Source organism: Penaeus vannamei, chromosome 25 (assembly GCF_042767895.1).
Source record: "Penaeus vannamei isolate JL-2024 chromosome 25, ASM4276789v1, whole genome shotgun sequence".
Lineage (NCBI taxonomy): Eukaryota > Metazoa > Arthropoda > Malacostraca > Decapoda > Penaeidae > Penaeus > Penaeus vannamei.
In genome coordinates this window covers 31398015-31408014 of record NC_091573.1, presented here as the reverse complement: position 1 = coordinate 31408014, position 10000 = coordinate 31398015, and the positions used below count along the sequence as shown (strand labels likewise).

Here is a 10000-nt window from a genome sequence, read left to right as displayed (position 1 = left end):
CACTTCCTCGGAGCTTGTAAACGGATGAAAGGAAGTTGGGAACACTTTAGCCGCAAGATGTAGGTACGTAATAATATTTTCCGTTAGGACGTGATTGAAAAGTAAACACATTGCCAAATGTTTCTGTTCCAAGACGAGCGGACCAGGCTGAAGCTACACTTCGTCACGCAACTCTCCTTCCTTCCAGGGAATCTTTTTAAATATTAAGAACATAATCATCAGTTTTACGTTGAGATGCAAAAACATTCTGCTGATGTTTAGAGAACCCATGAAACATTCAGGAGTGTTGGGCCTTGCAAGCCAAGTTCTGTAACTGACTCAGTGTTGGCAGCGCATGGGAAACGTGTGGTCAAGTCAGACGTTGTCAGAGCCTAATGCCGAACGAGGTACTGATTTATAGGCCTGTATATTGCTATTGACTGACGGTAAGTCCAGTTCTTTAGCGACCACCACACAGTTCCTACACAGATAGATATGTGTGTGTGTGTTTGTGTGTGTGTGTGTGTGTGTGTGTGTGTGTGTGTGTGTGTGTGTGTGTGTGTGTGTGTGTGTGTGTGACAGAGAGAGAGAGAGAGAGAGAGAGAGAGAGAGAGAGAGAGAAAGAGAGAGAGAGAGAGAGAGAGAGAGAGAGAGTGCGTGTGTGAATAGGTTAAATTCCAAATGTTCAAATCAGATAATACAGGCTATGCAACAAAACCGTTCTAAAATGAAAAATAATCATTGAACCCATAACCTTATAACAGTGATTTTTTACCATTGTTTAATCAGTCATAACTGCTAGTGCGTCTGCATTTAGGTACTGAATAGCACAAAGGTGCCTGACCGATGAGTCGCAAGTCCTATGGGATCAAGGATGCACAATGAAGCCGAGTCTTTAGGGAATATTGTAATTAAGTTAATAAAACACGTACAGGCTGCTAAACATTTTCTGCCTCTTGGCCAAAAGATATATAATTAGAATTCTAAAGAACATGGCTGATGTGGGTGGAGTCGCGGACGCGTCTGAGGCGTGAGAAAAGGGTTGCAACTGCCTAAAGGTTTAAAATCACTCTGTACGAATTGCATCGCGTATATACACTCTCGTCTATATCAATATCTAGAGCCTCTCTATATTCACCTTTCGCGCAACAACCTCAACAGACGTACAGATGAACCTTATTTTGATCTTAAGTCATACCGGTAGAAAACACAGCCTGCCACTATTTGCCAAGCCCTCGACTGTGAACCGCCGTTTTTTTTTTTTTTCTTTGGGATGTTTACTTATATTGGGAATAGAAAGAAAACGGGTCCTGATATGTAATCCCTTCGTTTCCCTTACTTATAACACAACAGGCACAGGGAAATTCCTAGAAGTTGTGCATCCGTTTCCAATACCGAATTGATTACCACACGTAAGCTGAACCCTCCACAACGGCCGCCACACACGAGCGGCCGGCGACTCCCTTTGCCCTAGACCAACGCAGAGTTTGGGGTGGGGGGGCGAGGCAGGGAGAAGGGAGGAGTACTTTAGGAAGAACAGGGGAAGAGGAGGCGTTCTAGCGACAGGGAGGGAGAACGGCAAGGGGGAGGGGGGCAGGAGAATTCCAAGGGAGGGTCAGGGAGAACGCTATAGGGAGAGAGGGCACTAAGGGAGCGGAAGGGAGAACAAGGGAAGAACCAAATGGGGAGGGAGGACACGACACGACGCGGGGGTAGGCTAAGGATGAGGGAGGGAGGGAGAATGCCAGTGACAGGAGGGTCGGGACCCCGCCAAGAAGCCAAGGGGACAAGAGGGAGACGCTAACATGGGAGAGGGAAGCACCCACAGAGTCGGGAGGGTAATGGGGGGGGGGGAGAAGGGAGACCTCTGAGGCCGGGGGGGAGGAGGGGGGGTGGGGCCGCTCGATTGGGTTTCTTCGCTAACCTGAAGCGAAGGTCGTCACCGCTGCCGACTCGGATCCCTTATTACACAAGGTGCGCACTGAATTCTTGACTCCGGGTTAGTCAATTTCGAAACTAGACCGGTGCAATCCAGATATTTTTCGTTCGAGCGTGACGCAGAAAATAGTTTGGGATGGGGCGGGGGGGGGGGGGAGGGACCTGGGGTTGTTTCGAGTAGCAGCCAAATCGGAAGAAATTTCCTCTAATCTTTCAGCTAGGAAGCTGGGTCCATGTCGCGGGTACGTTGTTCGATCCTTAAATTAATAGCACACACCCCTCTCTTTTGACTCAGAGAGAGAGAGAGAGAGAGAGAGAGAGAGAGAGAGAGAGAGAGAGAGAGAGAGAGAGAGAGAGAGAGAGAGAGAGAGAGATAGAGAGAGCCACCCTCAGAGGTATGTCTTTTCTGTATTTTGTAAACCTCCCTCCTCCCCATTTCTCTCCTCAAGCCGTAGCTATGAAGGAATGTCATACACAAATAGTTGAAATTCTCTGACAAGGCTAGAAGTAATTTTTTTAGATGGTAGTATATTTTAAGTAAAAGAAACTGCGCGGTAGAGTAATGTACAACCTCTATTTGACTTTCTTCTTTCATTCTATATGCATTTACACGGTCTTGTAGAACCTTCTCGATATTTCATGCCTTGCAAATGAGTCATGCTGTCAAATAGTGGAAAAAAACAATCGAAATAATGTTTTAAATTATAAAACTTCATCTAGAGAAAAAACAAGGCTTGTGGCCTTATGCATTATTTCATATAATGAAATAACGCATTTCGCAACAGAGATGCAGAAAGTAGTACAGCGAATGCTAACAGCCACTGCACAAGAGAACTGAAATCGCTGGCTCTCAGAATCTCGAAACAAATAGCAACGCTCAACAACGCTCGCCTGACCCACGTCGAAGCTTGGAATTTACCGCAAAAAAAAAAGAAAAAAAATGAAAGGTCCGACTCCCATAGCGTTTCCGGAGCATAACCTGGTCATCGCTCTCACCGCACGTAGGCTCCCAGGCCAAGCGGACGAGGCCTTCGCAGTCACCAGTCTTACTGTCACGGGAAAGAAAGAAAGAAAGAAAGAAAAAAACTGGCAACTCAGCCTAGACTCAGAAGTACCACGATTCAAATCCCTGAGAAAATATACCAAAGCTGTGTTTAAGGCAGGAAATCACATAAGAAAGAATGCAAACGCTCCACATGATTAAAATATACACCGTTAATTAAGTGTCAGCTGGGCAGAAGGTTACGACAGGAATACTCCAAAGTCCTGAGTTACATGCCTTTCCTTCGCGAGACTCGGGGGATTATAGTGCTACTCACTGGGTGATTGCGAAGGCCTTTATGCAGCTGTAACTTGACTAGAGATTTCCTTTCTTTTGTCTGAGGATTATGCAGTTATCCGACGGGCTTCTTTGTACCAAAACCACATAAATATATATAAGAAAATTAATAAAAGGATAGAATACAATAATAAAAACAATTTAACTATCATAATCATATTACTACTAATAATGATGACAGTATTCATTATAGTGGTGATAGTACTATATACTGATAATAATAAAAATGGTAATGGTGATGGTAACAACAATAAAAATGATAAGTATAATTATAATCATAATTATAATAATAATAATAATAATAATAATAATAATAATAATAATAATAATAATAATAATAATAATAATAATAATAATAATAATAAAAATAAAAATAATAGTGAAAATTATAATAATGAAAATAATAATAAGGATAATAATAATAATATCAATAATAATAATAATAATAATAATAATAATAATAATAATAATAATAGTAATAATAATGATAATAATAATAATAATGATAATAGTAATGATAATAGTAATAATAATAATAAGAAAAAAATAATAGTAATAAAAGCAGTAATAATAATGATAATAATAATAATAATAATAAAAAATAAAGAAATAATAATAATAAAAAATAAAGAAATAACAATAATGATAATACGAATAATAACAATGATAATGATGATAACAAAGACAATGATAATAACATTAGTAATAACAATAATAGCAATGATAATAATGATAAAGATGATGATGATAATGATGTTGATGGCAGTAATTTTATTCAATCCCACATTCAATTCTATCGCATATTTGCAATGTGATACAATATCAAATGAATCAAAGCTCGTGCATGATAATGCTGTGCAGTTAACCAGACTGTAGTTAATAATAGTAAAGGAGTTGAGTAAATGTTCATCAATGAACAAAATGAACAAATGAACAGAAAGAATATCCCATTGGCAAAAAACTGATAAGCAAGAAGCAACTATAATGAAAACAATAGTAATATTTGATGATAATGGTAATAATATGATATGAAGATAATAATAACATAAATAATAATAATATTAATAATAATAATATTAATAATAATAATAACAATAGTGATAATAATAAAAATAATATCAACAATAATGAAAGCGAAGGTGATAATGATAAAAGAAAAAAAAGATGGTAATAACATAGACAATAATGAAAATAATAATGATGATAGTAAAAATAATCATAAGTAATAATCATAGCATCAATGATAATATGAATAAATATAATAATGATAATAATACTAATGATGATTATAATAATAATAATAATAACAGTAACAGTGATAATAATAATGGTAACAATTAAAAATAAATAATAATAACAATAATAATAATAATAATAATCATGATAATGATAATAGTACTATTAACAATAATGATAATGGTAATAATAATAATGACAGTAATAATAATAATAATAATAATAATAATAATAATAATAATAATAATAATAGTAATAGTAACAATAATAATAATAACCATTATCATTATTATTATTACTATTATTCTTATTATCATTATTATTATTATAAGGATAATAATAATAATAATAGTAATAATAATAATGATAACAACAACAACAATAATAATTATTATTATTATGAAACGTTTTATTAGTTTATTTCAAGTTATCTAATTCTGCAACGCCCCCTTAGGATATTCATGTTATCTTATAGTTTCCTTATAGTGTACTTTCTCCCATTAGATTGGCTTGAGAATGGATTTAAGTTTATCAATCCGAAACGTCGCCCAATAAATATGATGATCCTATCCCTGGTGTTCCTTTTTCTGGATACGACTGCGCTTCCCACGCAATGAACCCATCAGAAATGTCCGGATAATAATAATGATGATGATGTTAATAACAATAATTATAATAGTAACAATAAAAATCATAATACCTATAAAAAAGATAACTAATAACAGTAACATCAATAATAATGAAGATGATAACAATGATCATGGTAATGGGTATAATGTCAGTGATAAGAATATAATTCGTCATCATAATCATCATCATTATCATTATCATCATCAAATGATATCAATAATAATTATAATAATAACAATAACAATAAGAAAAATAATATCAATGATAACAACAACAATAATAATAATAATAATAATAGTAATAACAATTATAACAATATCAATGATGATAATGATAATGATGATGATATTAGTAGTAATAATAATAACAATAATAATAATAATATAATGTTGATAATGATAATAATAACAACAACAATAACAATAGTGCTCATAATAATGATCACAGTTATTATAATGACAATAACTGAAGAAAAAAAATAATAGCAATACTACTACGACTACAAATAATGATAATGATGATGATGATGATGATAACAATAATAATAGAAGTAAAAATGATAACAATAATAATAACAATTATAATACTAATACTACTAACAATTATATCATGATCATTAATAAGTAATGATGATAATACTATCAATAATATTGAAAATAATAAGATAATAGTAATAAGAATGATCATAATAATAATAACAAACATGATAACGATGGTCAGAAATATAATAACAGTAACAATAATAAGAACTATAATGATAATGATAATAACAGTAACAATAACAATACTGTATAAGATCCTTTATCCAGGTAATGACATTCAGCGCAATATATATCTCCAGACAAAAAAAAAAAAAAAAAAAAAAAAAAAAAAAAAAAAAAAAAAAAAAAAAAAAAAAAAAAAAACACGGTTTCCTCCCAATAAATAAAAATACCTCCGCTGTAAGACTTCTGGAATAAGCCGTATCTCTCATGAAAAGATGCAAAAATCATATGAAATTTATCCACAGGCACCAGTGTTTACGAGCTTAGATCTGACATATTATGTAGATATGGAGAATGGCGATGTCATTGATAATAATGTAGCAGGGGAAAGGCTAGATCAGTAGCAACTCGAGGAGGTGTCACACTGTCTGATTCTATTTTTGGAAAAAAAAGCACATGGGTTTTATTTTGATGTCACAAAGGTTACGGATGCTTTGTGAATATGGTCGATCATTTTGGTCTCTTCAATTCTCAAAAAGGATGGAAAATATTGGTTTTAATGGATATATTTTCATTGAACAATCATCAGAACAGACGCCACGACACCTTGACTTGCTACTGATCTAGCCTTTCCCAATGTGGCAGGACAGTGGTGATGAAGATGGGAGGAAGCGCATACCAGGGCCCATCACCGGTCTTTTTGACACCACTTCTATCAATATAAGCAATGGAGAGCAATAGGTCCAAGTCATACAGTCTTCTCTTCGAATTTCGTGTGTCGAAGCTTCCCTCCACTTTTCGGTTGTTTTCCCTTTTGGCAAACCACAAAAAATCAACGAAGAATTTTTCCAACCTTGCGGTTTGTACATCTAACATCACAACTATGACTTTTTGTATCAAAAGTGTAACGCACACTGTAAAGTTCCGTGAAGTTCGTATGATTAATAACACAAAGACATATCACGGCAAATGTTTTACCTCACACCATGTGCACGCAGGGTTCTACATGTAAACATTACAAGGGGTGTATAGTAAAGACTACACAATTCTTTCATAATTTTTCTCCCACGACATGACCTTGAAGCTTAATCAACTTTATTACATCTTGGGTAGTCCTGCAACCACCCGTGTTTTGGATCATAAGGAAACCCTCAGAAAACTCAATTTTGACTTATCCAGTGTCGCGAAACGCTCCGCGACACAAAGTGTCTCGTGATCGGAGGCGAGACAGACCTCTAAGCTCCGTCCATTTCTGTGACGTAATGGGAATGATCGCGGTTGACAGCTTGCTATTTTGCTGTACTGGTTATTTTTCCAACAGGTAAACAATATTTTGGAATAAGATATCCAAGATGGCTTTTGATATCTTATGGTGGGCAGTGCTGTGTTATAGATATCCAGTACAAGTACGAATATGCATGAAATATCCAAAGTAGGAGGAATGCATCTGGCAACTCATTTAAAGTTCACCGTCTGCTCGATTCCTGTCGCGCAAGAGGTGTCGCGTTTCCCGTAACCTCTGGAAAAGATGCCTAAAGTTCGTCAGTTACGATCGGATACTCGTGATTTTTTAATAAGTTATACATATATATAAAGTGATAACCACCACCAAGTTTCGTATCACTTGGCTAATAAATAATAAAGTTATTAACGAAAAAAAGTTTTTGAACAATCACAGCCTCTTAAAAATGGCATTTATCCATTGAACAAATTTGTTGAAAAAATTACCACCTATAGGCTAAAGCAATACCTAAAATTTGCAAAAACCGGAGTTTTAAATTTCGTTTTAGTTTAGTGAGATTTTTTTTTCTAAATGTCTAGTCTTATGAACACCACGATATGATAATATGGACTACTATTAACTAAAAAGAAAAGTTTCTTTAAGAAAATCACCGCAAATATATTCAGCTTTTAAGTGATCCAAACCCCATTAGAATCGCCCAATCATTTATGGATGAATTTTAAATATGCTGACAAATGTTGACAAAAGTAGTTTTGAGATAACGGTCTCCAAAATTTTGGATTTGCCTCGATTTTATTTCTTCTTTTTTTAGAATTCTAATCTCTGTGGCAATCTTGCTGCATTCTATTGCGTTCACATGGTATTCTGAAGTGTAGCTGGTACATGGTCCCCCCCTTTTGCAAAGTACTAATGGTAATAACTGCAAATGATTGTAGAAATTCCCGTTGGAGCACATGGTTTGTAAGGCCTAACCTGACGACGTGAGGTATTTAAATGTATAAACAACTGCTGTGATTTAGAAGTATTTCCTATCATATTACGTCTATTATATACTAAACATACTTATACAATTAATAGTGTACCCTTACTGTGCGATGAGGCCGTACGTCTGCGGTATGGTGTCATGGAGCTAGGAGCTGGCAACCGTATCTCTGATTTTCTGGTGGAGTTTTGTCTCCCAGAGCCGCAGTCTTCGCGATCAGCTGATTGGTAAACAGAGTTGCCAGCTCGCTACCAGAGAATTCCAAAATAAACCGAAGAAAATACAAAAGAAACAAACAAATTTGTTGAGTAAATTTTCACGGACGCGACAATGTAAACATCGGAGCGGGGGGCGGTCAGAGATTTAGTCATAACTCCTTTAATTTTACATATTTAGCAAAAAATAGTACGTCAAGAGATTGCCAAAGCCCACTAGATTACAGATTTTTTTTTTTTAATTCGAGAATTTTTGAATTTTTTCGTTGCGACGGCCCCCTTAATTTTCGGGCAAAACGTTTTAATACCGAGCAATTACATTTGTGATCATTGCGAAAGTCAGGACTCGTCTGACGAGGAACCGCGAGGCCGAAACTGCCTGTTACCCCCCCCCCCCCACCACCCACCCACCCTTCCCCCCTCCAGTGCATTGTTAACATTTAAACCAACCAACCATTTATAGATCATAATTTAGTCTATTTGTTACAACACTAAATTTTGCTATGTTGATATACCTCCAAAATGAAAATACGTTAAGAAATTTTTCAGCGAGGTCCATATATGTATGTAACTATAGACAATGCATCTTTTTTAAGTGTCGAATCAATATCGAGCTCAACAGTAATAATATTGACAATAGTTATAACAATAATAATAGCTGATAACAACAATGATAATGTTGATAACAAATATAATAATAATAATAATAATAATAATAATAATAATAATAATAATAATAATAATATTGATACTAATAAAAAATACTGATAATAATGAAAAATACTGATAATAATAATAATAATAAGGATAATAAGAATAAGAACAATGATATTGATAATAATAATAATAATAGTTGCAGTAATAATAGTAATAATAATAGTTATAATAATAATGATCATAATAATAACAAAAATAACAATAACAATGATGATGATATTAACAATTATGATAATGTTAACACTAATGAAAACGATAATCATATTATCATTATTATCCTCATTTCCATCATTATTACTATTATTTTCATCATTATTACTATTATTACCATCATTATTACTCTTCTAATCAAAACTATCATTATTATTATCATTACCATTATCATTACAGTTGTTCTTACTCCTATCTGATTATATTTTCATAATTATCAAAATCACCATCATCTTCATTACCAACCATAAAGCTAACATCTGTAATAATAATAATAATAGTAATAATAATAATAATAATAATAATAATAATAATAATAATAATAACAATAATAATAATAATAACAATAACAATAACAATAACAATAACAATAACAATAACAATAACAATAACAATAACAATAACAATAACAATAACAATAACAATAGTAATAGTAATAGTAATAGTAATAGTAATAATAATAATAATCTACTCCTAGCAGGGACGTCAAGCTCCGACATGTCCGTTTCCGTCGCTTGGCTGGCTCCATTCCCCCCCTTCCCTGCCCCCCCCATCCCTGCTTCCCCTTCCCTGCCCTCCCCCATCCCTGCTTCCCCTTCCCTGCCCTGCTCCCCCTTCCCTTCCCTGCTTCCCCTTCCCTTCCCTGCTTCCCCTTCCCTGCCCTGCTTCCCCTTCCCTTCCCTGCTTCCCCTTCCCTGCCCTGCTTCCCCTTCCCTGCCCTGCTTCCCCTTCCCTGCTTCCCCTTCCCTTCCCTGCTTCCCCTTCCCTTCCCTGCCCTGCTTCCCCTTCCCGTCCCTGCTTCCCCTT

At 34.8% G+C, this 10000-nt stretch overlaps 1 protein-coding gene across 13 annotated transcripts in view; it reads right to left on the bottom strand.

The window, feature by feature from the left end:
* The window catches only part of LOC113822997 (bestrophin-2), a 30479-nt gene that overhangs the window by 16097 nt on the left and 4382 nt on the right, over positions 1-10000 (bottom strand). The window contains exon 1 of one of the 13 annotated variants that reach the window (XM_070139468.1): positions 8158-8269. The exons of the other annotated variants lie outside the window; for them this stretch is intronic. The gene's annotated coding sequence lies outside the window, so the exon portion shown is untranslated. Of the gene's footprint in view, positions 1-8157; positions 8270-10000 lie in introns of those variants that run through there. 13 annotated transcript variants of the gene reach the window in all.